This window comes from Numenius arquata, chromosome 1 (genome assembly GCF_964106895.1).
Source record: "Numenius arquata chromosome 1, bNumArq3.hap1.1, whole genome shotgun sequence".
NCBI lineage: Eukaryota > Metazoa > Chordata > Aves > Charadriiformes > Scolopacidae > Numenius > Numenius arquata.
In genome coordinates this window covers 137,230,719-137,247,492 of record NC_133576.1, presented here as the reverse complement: position 1 = coordinate 137,247,492, position 16,774 = coordinate 137,230,719, and the positions used below count along the sequence as shown (strand labels likewise).

The following is a 16,774-nucleotide window of genomic DNA, read 5'->3' as shown; positions in this document are numbered from 1 at the left end:
CATTAATGGTGGGGGATGAGAGCTTAAAACTCCGATTCCTGTCTTCTTTGCATGGGCATTAAAGATCCCTTGGTGCTTTTCATGGGAGTAAATGGTTGTCTCGGTGTCCTTGGACAAAACCGTGCCTTGACCCTCAATCTTATTAAATATTTATCCTGTAGCAGTGCAGACTGATCCCCATTGGAAAAGGAGTCTTGAGAGCTCTGTGAGTCCCAAATCAAGTGCTTTGAGCTCAACCAGCGTGGTAGAGCCCATACCCATGATGGTATCAAAACCAGGGGGGCTGTACCTAAAGTGCCTCTCAGGAACAGCCCCCCAGTCTTCCTACTCCTGAATCATGGCCAGGAATTGCCCATGACATTGGGCTTTGGCCAAGACTCTTCCGAGGATGGTGTGAGGATGGCATGTTAGTGCTGTGCTCCCATTCCAGCATGAAGGTCACCTCTGGGGACAAGTGTGAGCTGCACTGGGTTGGAGTCCCAATGCCCTGAGGAGTCCTCCAACACTACCCCTGCAGGCTCTACACTTGCTATTGCATGGAAAAGCCATGGCAGGCCAAAATTACACCTATTTATTTGTGCCAACACAGCCAAAGGGGAGAGCTGGGGCTACATGGAGAAGACAGTCCTCAGCATCACACTGGGGCACAGCAAGTTCAAATCACAACACTTTGAGGAGCCCAGTGAATCCCGCACTGCCAGGAGACCCTAATCTTTTCCCAAAAATCAGTCTGACTTGTGGAAATGGGAGAGCGCAGCGCAAAAAAACACACTCATTGAAAGGAGGATGAATTACTCTGTGGCCACTCCGACCGCATAAAAGAAAATGGGGGACGAAGGGTAGCAGGAGGCAATGCCTGGTAAAAAGCACGCCGTTTCCCCGGGGGAAGCCGCTCTATCGACGGCCGCATTGATTTTCAAAATGAATTCCTAGCTCCATTCCCGCAGCGACCCGGCCACCGAGAGCATTAGTGGGAGCCAATTCAGGACTCACGCACTCCATTAGGTCTGTGAGATGAACTCCGTAATATCAGGTGAGAGATGGATTGCTTCGCGGGGCTGGGAGGGTATTGCAAGGGCTGGGAAGATAAATTCTGCGGCTGCAGAAGGGGGACTGCCAAGATTGCTCGGTATTTTTCAGGTTGTGGGGCTTTTTGGCACTAGGAAATAGGGCAGCTCACGTGCCTAGGTCACACGCTGACGATGGGTCCTGCTGGGGGGCAGAAAAGGAGGCAAGAAGGGAATTGAGGCAGAAAAATAATATTTGATGAGTAGTACATGTTAAAGGGAAAAGTCAAGACATTTGTGCCCTCATGTTGGCCTGAAATGGAGAGAGGTCCGCATGAGGGTAAGGCATACAGGGTGAATTACAAGCCAGAGGTCCTAAAGCTATGTCAACTTGCCACGCTGCAGTGCCCAGCTCCCAGGCCACGAGGACCAACACTCCTTTCCTGTGTCCATGCAGGGCACTTAGTGAATAACCTCCAGGGGGTCCCATCCAGAGACCTCCAGGCATTGGTTCCACCCGCATCATGACTGAAGATGCTCAACTCACTCCGCCCATGAGCCAAGAAGAATAACCCTTCTCCATTCCTCATGGTCATCTGCCTCGGGGCCATGGATAAACCCGTGGCCCTCCTTTATTCAACAGTGTAGATGTAACCTTCAAATCCCTTGGCTTTATGCTGAGATCTTGAGTTTATATTGAGGGAATGTATCAAATACAGCCAAGGAGGGATAAGATCCTGTTCCAGTTCCTATTGCCATTCCCAGGGGGGCAGAGTTAAGGTTATGTAGTGGGGCCATGTGGGAAGTGTCATCTTAACCCCACGTTTCCTGGCTGGTTCTCCTTCGAGTTCGGGGAATTGGACTCTCACAGTCTAGAAAAGGCGGCATTGGACGCCCACAACTTAAAATTCAATGTCAGCAGCACGGCTTGTATGCATACATCTTGCTGGGCTCGTGCTACAGCTGTTGCGCTGGTCCCCGTGAGAAAGCAAGCCAGATGCTCGCTGGGGATGAGCCAGCACAGCCCTGCAGAACCCCATGGTGCCAGGCAGGCTTTGTCAGCCGAAGGCTCAGCACTCACTAGTCCAGGTTAAGATATGCCTTTTTGGCCATGTGTTGCAGCAAAGAGGGGGAAAAAACCTCCTTGAGACTCCATCCCCAAAGCAAAAACACGCAACTGTGAGTACGGCCGGCAACAGGATGGACTAGGCTGGGAGCCAGGAATTTTTTATGAATGTTTTCAGTCCCCCAAAGTGGTATTTCCCTCCTTGCTGACAGCTCTGAATTCCCTTGCTCAGAGTGCTCACTTATTGCTGTGTGTACGGAGCTTTGCACAATGTTCCTGGGCTTATCAGAGTGAAATAATTACTCGGCCTCCTTCGGAAATTGTTGCTCATAACGGACTTTTTCACCGGATCCATGATGTCAGCTTTCCCCGCCTGAAGTCAAAGGCTGGGACTACAACTCCCTATATCCCATGGATTTGAAATGATGCCCCTGGGAAGGCGGTGATTTTTGGGTGTCGCTAAATTCCTGCGCTCCTGTCAATGGTGGCAGCAAAGGTGCCAGGTTTGCTTGGAATCCCTGAGTGGCACGAAATGCCCTGTAATGCCCACACCATACTGGTAAGGGTGAGATGGTCTGAGGGACCTCGCAGATAAGGGCTCCTCACATCTGCCCTGGCAAATAAGGCCACAAAATGCCTTGGATCACACTGCTTACTTCATGCCAGTTAAAAATATGTCTAATGAGATTATTTTTTTTTTCAGGAGGGAATAGTAGAAATCTACTAGAAATAAGCCGTAGGAGGGAGCCACTCCCTAGCGCGGAGTGGGCTCATGCGCTATCATCTTCCCCACTCTTTGGAGCAGCTCCATCATTTATTAGCAAAAAAGGGGAGAACCTTTCCCATGGGAATCTGCCTGCACCTCTGCTTTCACTGCCAGCTCAAGCAGTAATATAAAAAAAATAATTAAAAAAAGACAAACAACCCTACCAAAACAAGGCCTCCATGTGCTTCTTCTGGCAGGGAGAGAACAAACAACATGTCCGATGGCTGAGTCACCACGCCACCATGCTGCCAGGAGGCCCTGGGATGCCATGATGATAAGCATGGCACCCGAGGAAGATTTATTTACTGAGCTTTCCCTATCGCCTCCGAGTTGGACTGCATTTGGAAAAGCTGTTGTCAGTCTGAGGACGCCTTGGCAGGTCACCCGCTAAAGGTTTCCTCTGGCAGGTTAGTTGGAAAAAGCATATGATTTGGATAATTTCCACTCTCCAGTTTCCATCAGGACAGGGACATGCGTGCAAGGACACAGGTACCCTAATATTTGGTGTTGCCCGAATTTTCATTGCCAAGCAGGGGGAGTGGAGCTCCCCAAAACTGAGGAAGGGGCAAGGTAGGACCCATCACAGCTGCATCCTCCGCTGCAGAGGAGCTGAGGGGTGAGGACAAAAGTGACACCTATTGGGCTTTTGAACTTTTCCTTTCCAGTTTATTTCCATTTGTTTTGAGAAACTGGTCAGGACAGACTAGCGAAGGGGAAGGCGGAGCATCATGACTTTATGAATAGGGATCTGCTGCACCGAGGGCTAAGGGCATGGTTTCTCTTACCCAGTAACTAAATGATACGTAGCCTAAGCTGGTTCCCTTATGTTTCCTCTATCAACAAGAGTGAAACCCCTCAACTATTTAAGCATCCAACACAGGATGGGGAGAATTACTTGAGAAAGAGCTGATGGGAGAGACGGTGAGACAAAGATGAGTGGCAGCAAATAGCATCATCTCTGCCCATTAGTGTCAGGGCTCTGCTTGCATTTGTATGAAACAACTGAAAAATAGTGGTAATGTAAGAGTGTCTGCCTTGGAGAAGCATGGGAACCAAGGGAAAAAATCACAGCGCTGGAGAGTGAGTGAGTGAGAAGAGAGGGAAAGGAGCCAAGTCAGATCATCCTGACCTCATTGCATTATATATCTCAGTTATTTTAACAGCAATCAATTCTTTGAAGGACAAAGGGGCAGAAGGGAGAGAGGCTGCAACAGAAACGATGAGACGCTTCTCCCTGGAGAACACAGGTTTGCTTCTGTGAGATGAGGCTCTGCCCCAAATCCCATCCCTGCCCTGGGAACCATCTCTTGGTGGCAGCGACCCAGCTCTGTATCATATCAACATGCCCCGCACATGGTGGCTACCCTTTAAAGAGCAAATCTGCCACTCGATCGTGGAGGTCAACCTTTCATGTCAATATTTGGAGGTCTAACATTTGGCCAGATAGGGTTGTCTGGTGTGCACCTATTTATTTTTGTTATAAGGGCTTCAGTGCTGGAGATAAAAGCAGATGAACGTGGATGCTCGCAGACCTTGGCTTTCGTGTGACCTTGAGCATCCCACCTGGGACACCCTTATCAGAGAGCCCCAGAGTAGGACAACGACCCACAGCTGTGGATGAAGGACAATCCCAGGGTGGCAGCGTGGGCTGGGACAGGCTTCATTTGCTCCACAGAACCAGCCTCGTCTCCGACCCTCTGCTTCATGAATCATCATCTCTGACATTGCAAAACCAATCTGATGAGGGATTAAATGGAAAAAAGAAAAAAAGATAAAAAGGCTGGAACAGAGGTAAAGGGCAAAGATGCTAGGCTGTAACTGTGCAAAACACAAAGTGGTCTCAAGGGGGGTATTTTTACCTTTTTCATTTAGGGATAAGGTGGCAAAAACAAGGCAATGGGAATGTGCAAAATTATCTGCTTTCTGTCTGCAGGTGGCATGTGTGATTCCTGCAGATGCCAGGGGCATCCTTGGCAAATCTGGCTGGAGGTATGAGCAGTCTGTGGACCCCGGTGCTGCAGGACAGGATGAAGCTGTTGAAAGCTAAGAGCTATGGAAACAGATGACACATTTATATGAGAAAAGGTTTTTTTCCCTCTCCAGAGGCAGCCTCACGATGGCCCAGCATCAAACCAGCTTTCTTACTGTGTGAAATCAAGCTCCAGCATCCTGTTTTGGAGGATCGCATTAGTTATTATCATAGAATCATTGAATTGTCTAGGTTGGAAGGGACCTTTCAGATCATCAAGTCCAACCATCAACCTAACACTGACAAAAAACATCACTAAACCATATCTCTAAGCACCACATCTACCCATCTTTTAAACACCTCCAGGGATGGCGCCTCAACCACTTCCCTGGGCAGCCTGTTCCAATGATTAATAACCTTTCAGTGTAAAAAAATTTCCTAATATCCAATCTGAATCTCCCCTGGCACAACTTGAGGACTTTTCCTCTTGTCCCATCGCCTGTTCCTTGGGGGAAGAGACCGACCCCCCCTGGCTACACCCTCCTTTCAGGGAGTTGTAGAGAGCGAGAAGGTCTCCCCTCAGCCTCCTCTTCTCCAGGCTGAACACCCCCAGCTCCCTCAGCCTCTCCTCACAGTACCTGTTCTCCAGACTCCGCACCAGCTCCGTTGCCCTTCTCAATTATTGCCCTTTCCCATTATTGTTGTTTTTTATCATTGGTTATTATCATGGATAATGATGATGATGATTAGTGATTTTGGCATTTCCTAAAAGGGCTTTCCCTTGGATATCGTGCCATTGCAGTCTCACCCAGTTCCATGGTCCAACATGCCACCAGCGAGGAGGGTGAAAGCCTAGAAGCTGGTGCACCATTGACTTCGCATCCCTTACCCCAGGAAAAACTTGCTTTCGGATCCTGAACACACTTTTTCTCGTCCTCCTTATTGTTCACTACAAGCAGTACGTGGGCGCCTTTCCTCACCTGAGCAAACATGGGTGCATGCCTCACTTAGCAGGGATGGAGAAGAAGAAAGGATGAATCCTAGCCTAATCCCAGCCAGGGCTTCTTAACGGCTTGCTTTAAATTTTATAGCCCTTTTTATGGAGATGGGAGCGTAGGTCTTAAATGCTCCAGGAGAGCAAAAGAAAACTTTTGCTAGGAGGAAATGTGAACCCATTTTACTTATGCATGATTTAGTACCATTTCTATTCAAGGGAGCGCACGAAAGGCCCAAATATTTGCACTTTGTATTATAGAAAAACTGCCATTCCCAGCTCTTTACAGAAGTAATTTATTTCAATCTCTCCTTACCTTGGGGGAGAAACATTATAACTCCTGGTTTGCTGGGGAGTCAATAAAACAGCAGTGCCGTTAAAGGTCTGCTTAGCCATTGCTCAGCAAGACTGCAATGGGGAAAGGCAGAGGATCCCCAAATTTCTCCTCTCAGACCCCCCTTCCTCACGGGTGCATTTTCACCCATGTGTGGGACCAAACCACAGCAGTTTGGTCCCGTTTTTCTCTCCTGTATTTGAGATTAATGTTATTTTTTTGTTCTCTGGGTGGTATTTTAGATGATGGGTTAAAAGGAAAGGGAGGTGGGTACTGTGCATGGGGCAGGGGAAAAGATGTGGTAGAGCCCTGAATTTTTCAGGTGAGCCCGGAATGCTCACACGGGGCAATATCAACTGCAAAACCTGAAAGAGGAGAGAAAAGAAGTCATTAACCCTCACGGCTGCAATACTGCGTCCCTGAACCAGAGAGCAAAGCAGCCCGGGGGTCAGTGCGAGCAAGGGTCAGTTCATCCCCAGAAAACATGCCCTTAGGGATGGGGACTCAACAAAATAAAATAGTTTGGCTTGGGTTGTTTTCTTTGCTGGAAGTTCAGCTCTCCCTTTTCAACCTTTGCAGCCTTTACTCTCAAAACAAGCCCCTCTGCAAAGGTTTTCCATGCAATTTTTCTTCTTTTTGGGGTACGCACATACCCTGTCCACATACTAGAATCATGTAAAGAAGTCCTGAAGGAAAAATCATTCCTAAGATGTTGAGAGTAAAATGTAAAAAGAAAAATCTCTGCAGGCGATGGGAGGACTGTGCCTTCCACAGCCACCCTCTAGCTGGGCTCTGCCACACCAGCACTCCAGCAGAAAGGCAAACAGCTCAAAAAGCCATCCTGGATCTCTCTACCCATCATTAAAAACCTGAGTCCTGCCCATTAGACAGTCTATTAACAGTGCTCAGTGGAAGCAGAGGAAGAAAAGGTCCTTTCCAGGGAGCTATTCTCACTGCGATGAGGTTACAAATGCCCGTGACCCTCAAAGCTTTATGCATTCAGAAACCATGAGTTTGCCTGCACTAGAGGTCTTCAGTATTGGCTAAAACCTGGAGGTTTTTCTCTTCCTCTTCTTTTAAGATGCAGTGATGGCAAAAAGGACTTGGAATTTATTCCCTTCACATCGCCATAATCAAATAATATGCTAATGCTATTAGCATGAGACCTTGCATCGCAAATGACTTAGAATCATATTCTCTTTCAAAATACTAGAGTTTCATTTAAATTGGTCTCCACAGCAACCAGAAATGAACTTCAGTAATGTCAGAAGAAAATCTTCATGGCTGGGCATGGCGAACGAAGAATTTCACAACGGGGACTGAGGGGAGAGCCATGAAGATGGCTCAGGCCCACCACGGTTGGTGGGCTTGTGCCAGTTGTCTTCCACCCAACCAGTTATCAGCTTGCGATAACAAATGCAAGGACAAAATGAACCTGCATGTCCAGGAGGACCTCAAAGCATCCTGATGGAAAAGGGGTGAGTAGACACGAGGTTCACATAGATGTGAAGCCTGCGGAGGCTTTCTTGGTCCTCCTCCCCACAGATACTTTCTAAGTGGCCTCAAGGGAGATACATATGACAACTGGTTTTGTTTACTGCTAAATCAGTTCTCATCTGTTAAGCTCAAACCAGGCTATTTGCAAATGACCTGAGGGAACATAGCTCCTGATCATGGGCCAGACTCCAATACCTTAAGGTTGCACAAGCACAGACCGGGAAGAAGGTGTTTGCTGCTGGATTCCCTCTGTTAAAACAGGAGATTCTGCTCCTTCCTTCATCTCATCTGCTCTGCTCACACGCTCGCCATGATGGGCACTGTCTCCATGAGGATCTAGGATGGGAAGGACCTGTGGCATCCTCTAGCCAGTGCCACCACCAGCTGACTGCATGGTTTTGTCCTATTGAGAACACTCCCCAAAACCATTTGAAAATGAGCTGAGCTTTGCAATGCCATGGCTGGAAAGCTGTTGGTTAGAAATCAGCTCTAATTTCCCATGAAAATATTTTCCCAGAAACTCCACTCTTCTTCCCTGCACTTGTTTCGCTCTGTGGTCACTGTTACATCAGCGGGCATGGTGCGATCCTCGTCATGGTTGGGGCTTCTTGGCGTTCCCCTAATAAAACGAGTATTAGCAATGTGGCCCACAAAAATGTCTTTGAAAGCCATGTCAGAAAGTGGGAGGCATCTCGCTTGAGAGTTCAGGCAATGAAAAGAAAACAGCCCCGACCAGTCTCTCAGTTCTGTTTGCAATTATCTGGGCTCCGGTGGGTGTTAAAACATCTGTACTGGTTTGGCAGGGACTGGGGAGCGCGGCTTGTGCCAAAGGCAAGAACTGGCGTGGGTTGAAAGCAGCACAGCAATATGTTAGCGTGGTATTCGCGCTCTGAATCGGGGCTGGCAGCCTCTCCCACAAGCGCTTTTGGGTTGGGGTCAGCCCCAGCCTTGTCCTCATACCCATGTCCCTCGTCCATCATGGCTGGCACCCCTCCAGGACCATCCCAAGGAAAAGCTGAAGGAGGTTAAAGGAGATGCAGGGTTGGCTGCAGTCCTGAATCGTGCTGGGTTTAACATCCCGCTGGACTTTGGTCGCCATCAGTTCAGTTCCACGTTACGCTCTTGCATTTCTTATCTCTGTGCACGACTGCTTCCACCTGGACCACCTCCATCTCCCCGTCACGTCTGGCTGCAGACAAGCCAATCTCCCCCTACTGGGTATTTCTGCACTGAGCAGCGGGGCGAGCTCCCAGCGTGGATGTTGATATTTGAACCTTGTGCACTAAAGCACGGGCTGGTTTTGCGGCTATTTTTAATGCACAGCAGCAGCAGAGCTGGGTTTAGTGGGGCAACGGAGCATAATGTAGAGCTTGGTCCTCAGGAGACTTGGGCAAGGCAGATTTATCACAATCTCCTTGAGGGTAGTATTTTTGGATTTTGGCATTCCTCATCCTCTGACTCAGGAATAAAACATCCTCCAGCATTCGAGGACCGGAGAAAACCCTCTCTCCCCTGATGCCCTCTCATGGGTTGGGAACCATCCCATAGGCTTACTCAGCAGTTCCTCACCCTCCTCTTTTTCACTCCAATCTGGCTAACAAAGTGGGGTGAGACCATCCTCAAAACCCAGAAGAGCCAGATTACATTATCACCCTTGTGGCTTCACCCACCCTTGCACACACCACAGATGGTACCAGCACCCAGACCAAAATCCGCATCTTCTTGCCCGGTGCATCGCCCGTGCTGCGCGCTTGGCTTAGGGCCAGCTGAAAATGTTCTGACATCCTCCAGCTGGAAAACGCCATTTAATCAAAATAGGAGCTTGCCAAGGGATTGCTTGCAGCCAGAAATTACAAGAAACCTTTAGAGGACAGAAGTGAATTTTCAAGTAAAAGGAAAGAAGGTCAAGGTGTTTCAATTGTTTCTCATCAGAGCGGATTGTTTTTTGGGGATGGATTGCCCTGCTTTGACTGAGGATCATCGTCATGTGCTTTTTAGGTATGGAAGTGCAATTCAGAGCAGAAATCTTGATCTTTTTTTATGAAATTCATTCAAATTCAGAATGAAAAGGTGTGAATCAAAATTGACACTGAAAGTGGATGAAAATGAATTCCGGCGAGAGTGAAAATGAACACGCTGAATTTTTACCACCTCTGAAATGGAGTTTGTGATGGGCTCATCACCTGCTTTACTTGCTGGAAGGGCAGTGTTCCCCCAGCATCAGCTTGCTCAGACTCCACACATGCCAATTCTGAGAACTCTTCCTTCCCCACAGGAATGGGATTTTTTAATTTTTTTTTTTTTTTTCAATTACCTGAACTATGTGGCTGCTGTAACAGATTTGGATGAGATCCAACACTTGGTGCCCCTCTCATCACTATCACAGAGTCATAGAAACATAGAATTAATTAGGTTGGAAAAGACCCTTAAGATCAAGTCCAACTGTTAACCCAATGCTGCCAAGTCCACCACTAAATCATAGAATCACAGAATCACATGGGGTTGGAAGAGACCTCTGGAGATCATCTAGTCCAACCCCCTCTGCCAAAGCAGGTCCACCTAGACCAGGTTGCACAGGAACTTGTCCAGGCAGGTTTTGAATGTCTCTAGAGAAGGAGACTAAACCATGCCCCTGGGCAGCCTGTTCCATTGCTCTGCCGCTCTCAAAGTAAAGAAGTTCTTCCTCATGTTTAGGTGGAACTTCTTATATTCAAGTTTGTGCCCATTTCCTCTTGTCCTGTCACTGGGCACCACTGAAAAAAGACCACTCCCGTCCTCTTGACACCCACCCTTTAAGTATTTATAGGTGTTGATCAGATCCCCCCTCAGTCTTCTCTACTCCAGACTAAAAAGACCCAAGTCCCTCAGCCTCTTCTCCTAAGAGAGATGCTCTAGGCCCCTCATCATCTTTGTAGCCCTCTGCTGTACCCTCTCCAGCAGTTCCCTGTCCTTCTTGTACTGAGGAGCCCAGAACTGGACACAGTACTCGAGATGGGGCCTCACCAGGGCAGAGTAGAGGGGGAGTATGACCTCCCTCGACCTGCTGGTCACACTCTTCCTGATGCACCCCAGGATGCCATTGGCCTTCTTGGCCACAAGGGCACATTGTCGGCTCATGGTCATCCTCTTGTCCACCAGGACTCCCAGGTCTTTCTCCTCAGAGCTGCTCTCCAGCAAGCCAGCCCGCAACCTGTACTGGTGCAGGGGGTTATTCCTCCCCAGGTGCAGCACCCTACACTTGCCTTTATTGAAGTACATCAGGTTCCTCTCTGCCCAACTCTCCAGCCTGTCCAGGTCTCGCTGTATGGCAGCACAGCCTTCCAGTGTGTCAACGACCTGTCCCAGTTTTGTATTGTCAGCAAACTTGCTGAGGGTACAGTCCATCCCCTCATCCAGGTCATTGATAAATATATTGAACAGGACTGGACCCAGTACTGACCCCTGGATGACTCCACTTGTTACAGACCTCCAACTAGATTCTGTGCCCCTAATAACAACCCTCTGAGCTCTGTCTTTCAGCCAGTTTTCAATCCACCTCACTGCCCATTCCTCTAAATCATGTCCTTCAGCACCACACTGACAAGTCTTTTAAATACCTTCAGCGACGGTGACTCCACTGCTTCCCGGGGCACCCTGTTGCAATGCTTAATAACCCTTGGAGTGAAGAAATTTTCCTAATATTCATCCTTCCTTGGTGCAACTTGAGGCCATTTCCTCTTGTCCTATCACCTGTTACTTGGGAGAAAAGAGACTGACTGCCAACTCACTACAACCATTTTTGACTTAGTTGTAGAGAGCAATAAGGTCTCCCCTCAGCCTCCTCTTCTCCAGGCTGAACAATGCCAGTTCCCTCAGCCGCTCCTCATAAGACTTGTTCTCAAGACCCCCTCACCAGCTCCATTGCCGTTCTCTGGACACGCTTCAGCATCTCAATGTCTTTCGCGTAGTGAAGGGCCCAAAATGGGTCATGGTGTTCAAGGTAGGGCTTCACCAGTGCTAAGTACAGGGGGACGATCACTTTCCTACTCCTGCTGACCACACTATTCCTGACACAGGCCAGGATGCTGTTAGCCTTCTTGGTCACCTGGGCACACTGCTGGCTCATTTTCAGCTGACAGTCGACCGACACCCCCAGGTTCTTTTATGCCGGCCAGCTCTCCAGCCACTCTTCCCCAAGCCCGTAGCGCCGCATGGGGTAGTTGTGACCCAAGTGCAGGACCCAGCACTTTGCCTTGTTGAACCTCACATGACTGGCCTTGGCCCACAGATCCAGCCGGTCCAGATCCCTCTGTAGAGCCATTCTACTCTCAGGCAGATCAACACTCTCACCCAACTTGGTGTCATCCGCAAACTTACTGAGGGTGCACTCAATCCCCTTGTCCAGATCTTTGATAAAGATATTAAAGAGAACTGGCCCCAATTCTGAGCCTCGGGGGCCACCACTCATGACCATCCGCCAACTGGATTTAACTCCATTCACCACCACTCTTTGGGTCTGGTCTTCCAGCTAGTTTTTTACCCAACAAAAAGTACACCTGTCCAACCCACGAGCAGCCAGTTTCTCCAGGAGAACGCTATGGGAAATGGTGTCAAAGGCGTTACTGAAGTCCAGGTAAACAACACCCACAGCCTTCATCCACTAAGTGGGTCACCTTGTCATAGAAGGAGATAGGTTAGTCAAGCAGGATCTGCCTTTCGTAAATCCGTGCTGACTGGTCCTGATTACCTAGTTGTCCTGTACCTGCTGTGTGATGGCACTAAAGATGATCTGCTCCATAAAGATCATGTCCTTCACTCATGGAATGAAATGTGGATTGGTAACAAATATGCAGTGCATTGGAGCTGTTTGTCTCCACAGATGCTGGGAGGAATAAGCCATGTTATAATGTATTTTAGCTACGACCACAGGAATGCAGGAATTACCAGGACCGGACCAGACCAGAAGCCAGCCTGCTCCAGCTTTCCATTTCCAAACACTTTGGACACAGCTGAGAACTTCACAGGGATCACTCATGCAGCAATGTACCCACAGGGAAAACTGATTTGTGCCTCACTTCATCATTTATAAACCTTATTAAAGCAAATATTTGAACTTATCAAATACAACTGTGGGAAATCTTGCACTCACGGAAGTATGAATTCCTTAAGTCCCTTTATCTATAAAATGAACCACTCCGTGTCATACATGTCTGTGAACATGGTCTTCCCTTCAAACTGCACCAGGAGACACCAGACAGCAGCATGTGTTCTCATTACTGAGATATGTCGGTGGATTTTTTTACTGCAAGAAGCACTGTTTGTCCAGGGCTAGGACATGATGGACTTATCTGCATAAAAATATTAGTGGCAGGCAGAGGACAGGGTGGTCCTTCCAGCAATGTGCCAAAGGAATTCAAAGTATTTGCAAGCCTGTACTCTGAGTTCTTCTTAAAGGTAGCAGAAATGGTGGAGGTGAACTTCTGGAGCACCACAGAAAAGCCAGCAGGATCTCAGACCCTCAGAAGGAGTTATGTTGATGCTAAAGAACAGATATAATGGTATTTAAAAACTGTAATAAAGTTGAAAAAGTGTCAAATGTGCTTCAAGAGAAAATCACAAATCACATCACCCCATTCTTAGACTTATGGAATGAAATTTGGGGATGAGGAAAAACCACGGGAGTCAAGAAACTGGGATTGAGATACTTTAAAAAAAAAAGTGTAAAGACTGAAGAGCCACCACAGCGCTCTCCAGGAAAGACAGAGTCTTCTGCTCTATCAGGAACTATTTTCAGACAAATCTCAAGAGAGGAAGGCAGCATTTTCACCTGGGAGATCATATGTTGACCAGGTTCTGACCCTAACATTAATCATCAAAGCAACCACCATCTAGCCAAAAAGACTCATCACAGAATTTATGGATTTCAAGTGGGTATTTGAAAGACTTCATCGTGACTCATTTGAGAGCAACGTGAACCGTTATGGCAAGCCAGCAAAAATAATTACCATCATAAAGGCTTTATATCAAGGTTGAGCCTGTGCAAAGTATATGCAGGCTCGAGGGAATGGTTTACACAGATAGCAATGTCAAACAAGGTGGTGCTTGGCAGGGCAGGTGATCTGCCGCGAGATAAAGGTGAAGATGAAGCCACCGGCAGTGCGACAGCCCTTCACTACGCTTTCACACGTGATGAAGAATTCGCAAGTGCCCGAGTGCCCAGATGCCTGCCCAACACTTCAAAAAGAGGATTCGTTGTCAGTTATAAAAAAAAAAAAAAGAAGCAAATGCAATGAGTCACTCAACTCCAGCTTACTTTCAAAAGCAATGGCACACAAGCACAGGGGCAGTTTATATATTTGGCAGTAAAATGATGGAAGGCAAATCATACCAAAAATTGGCAAGGAGCAGCTGTGTTGCCCAGGACGGGATTTGGCCATGTGGAGCTGAAAGAACACATCATGAAATTTTTGAGGTGAAATGTTATTTTCCATACTAATAAACAGATATAAAGGGTCGCAATCAATCAAAGGTGCAAACGAGTCAGACACATTCCTCGGCATGTGACAACGACCCAGTAAGTATGAAAGTAGGCTGAATCCCCAGCAAAGGCTGAGATGTGCCAGGGCTTCACCACCTGCCATGGAGCAGCTGGAGGACTATGAAGGACATCACACCGAGCAAAAAGGGTAAGAAAACATGAGTCTGGACTTACACCGAGCCAAGGTTATTGGACAATACAGCATGATATGGACTCAGATGAGGCAATGTCTCATCTCATGCTCTGCACTCCTACCCTCCTGGTGATGCTAACAGGGAACAACTCCAGTTTTACCTGCTGGGATTGCTGAGGTATCTCAGCTCCTCACCACACTCTGAATCCTCGTATTTCCCTGCAGTATGTTCATAAAAATCACAGAATCACAGAATATTTGGGTTGGAAAGGATCTCTGGAGAGACTCCAGTCCAACCCCTCAAAGCAGGGGCAGCTACAGCAGTTCAGGACTGCGTTCAGTTGGATTTTGAGTATCTCCAAGATGAAGACTCAAGTTGAGGTGGTTTTTTCATACTTAACTGTAAGTATTTGCTTCATCCTCTGTGGCTTAAAGTGATCATATGCATGGACCAACAGCTAAGCTGCTCCTTGAATGTCTGCTGGAAACTGTAACCCCCCTCCTAGGTCTGACTCTCAGAGAGAGAAGCAGGAGGCTGAGAGCAAGGGGATAACAGGAGAGATAAATGACATCTCATTTTCGTGGACAGTCTCATTTTTCACCAAGTTTTTCAGAAGCTGTGGCCAAGTGTCCCTTTTAACACCATTCCCAGCTTGGAGGGAGCAGGTACCATCACTGGGCTACCTCTGGCAGCAAATGGCTACAAGCAGAATAAAAGATGCACTGACATGCATGAAGGATCCCTGGATGGATCCCTTTGAACAGAGCCTGCCTTTGTGCTCAGTGCTTGTGTAGCACCTAGCATGGATTCTTGGCTACATCGCTAGCCTGAAGGACCCTGAGAGATGTTCTCAGCCTTCCTGGAAGGAGTCAGAATGTTGCCAGGGCACACATGGGGCATCCCTGGACCAGGTGCAACCCCACAATCCAAGTAATAAATCATCAACATTACAGCTCTGACATTGTACCACACTAAATAATGCAGAAGAATGTTTGAGAAACAGGCAGCAATTATAAATGAAGCATAGAAACCATATAGGGAAGAAGTGTTATCTTTACAGATAACATCAGTAATAAATGCTACTGCATTCATAAATAAAAATCAGTCTGGAAACAAACCCTCAGCGGTGTCATGGAAAGTTCACAGCAATTGACAGCTTCACGGCTCCTTCCTGCTCCGTGTGCCTTCACTCAGAGGCTTTAAAGGCTTTAGAAAGCTTTCCCTTTACTCAGGTTCAGTTTTAATTGGAAATATAAAGCAATACAAACCAGTAAACAAACAGGCATTGGGGTCCGGGAAATGAATCTAAATCTGTCCTGGCTTTTATTGGGTTTTATAAAGCACAAAGCAGTGCTCAGGGCGTACAAACCATGGCCCCTATCAAAGGTTTGGAGGGAACAATGCGAAATATATGGAGGGGGGTTGGACTAGATGATCTCCAGAGGTCCCTTCCAACCCCATATCATTCTGTGATCATTCTGTGATCGTTCTGTGATTCTGTGAGGGAAGAAAAGGCGAAATATGTTGGCTTCGGGGGGAAAAAAAAAGTCACGCTGTGAAAAACTGCCTGAAATTATCCACCGTGAAGGTCGCTGTGATTTTCTCCCTTGTTCTCCAACTTGCTCGCACACAAGTTTTTGGGTCCTGTGTCCATCGCATTGCCCATGTGTTGGGCGTCGCCTGCAGATCCGCATCCCGTCCTGACACCCGAGCAGCTTTGCAGACACGGGGTACAGCTCCATGAACCCCAACGCGGCGTGGCTGGGTCACAGGGGCTAAAAGAGTCCCAGGATCCCCCTGGGAAATACAGATGCAGGCGAATCTGAGGGCGAGTTTCCTCCCAGCTGGCCGACACCCAAAATGCCTCCCTCCCTCCCTCGGTTTTGCTCAGACAGTGCCGCTTTGCCAGTTGCTTCGCTCCAAGCCCATCAGCTGTTTTCGTTTCCAAAGGCTTTGCGTGGTTTTGCTTTTTGATGTGATGCTGATACCGTCTGCCACGCTCATTTTTCCACGGTCAGTAAGTCATCCTAAAAATTCCTCAGCGCCCGTTAAACTAATGGGGCTGACCTGACGCACAGAGGGCCCATAGCGATAAAAGCCAATTATAAAATGAAGAATTATTTTAAATGGGTTTCTGATTCTGGATACCTGGCCCAGGAGACAGCCCCGGGCAGGGCTGAGAGGTATGAATGCAGCTTGCCAACCTCTGCTGGGAAACCTGTGCTGCAAAGGCTGGGCAATGCTTTTTCTTTTGCTCTAAAAAAACCCCAAACCTCTTGAACTTCACATTTCTTCCTTCTCCTCCCAGCTCAAATCTCAGCCTCAGCTCAGCAAACCCAGTGGGACTTTGGCCAGGAAAGGGCAGGGTTTTCCCCACAGGCCCCAGTCCTCCAGCTCCATATTTATCTACAGACGAGACCGGTTGGACACCCTTGTGCTGGGTGCCTGCTGGGAAACAGTCAGAAGAACTGGAGTATTTGGCTGTTGGTC

At 47.9% G+C, this 16,774-nt stretch overlaps 1 protein-coding gene across 1 annotated transcript in view; it reads right to left on the bottom strand.

Annotated features, from left to right (window-relative positions):
- Nucleotides 1-16,774, bottom strand: part of GAB2 (GRB2 associated binding protein 2) — a 99,333-nt gene that overhangs the window by 16,044 nt on the left and 66,515 nt on the right. The gene's annotated exons all lie outside the window — the stretch shown is intronic.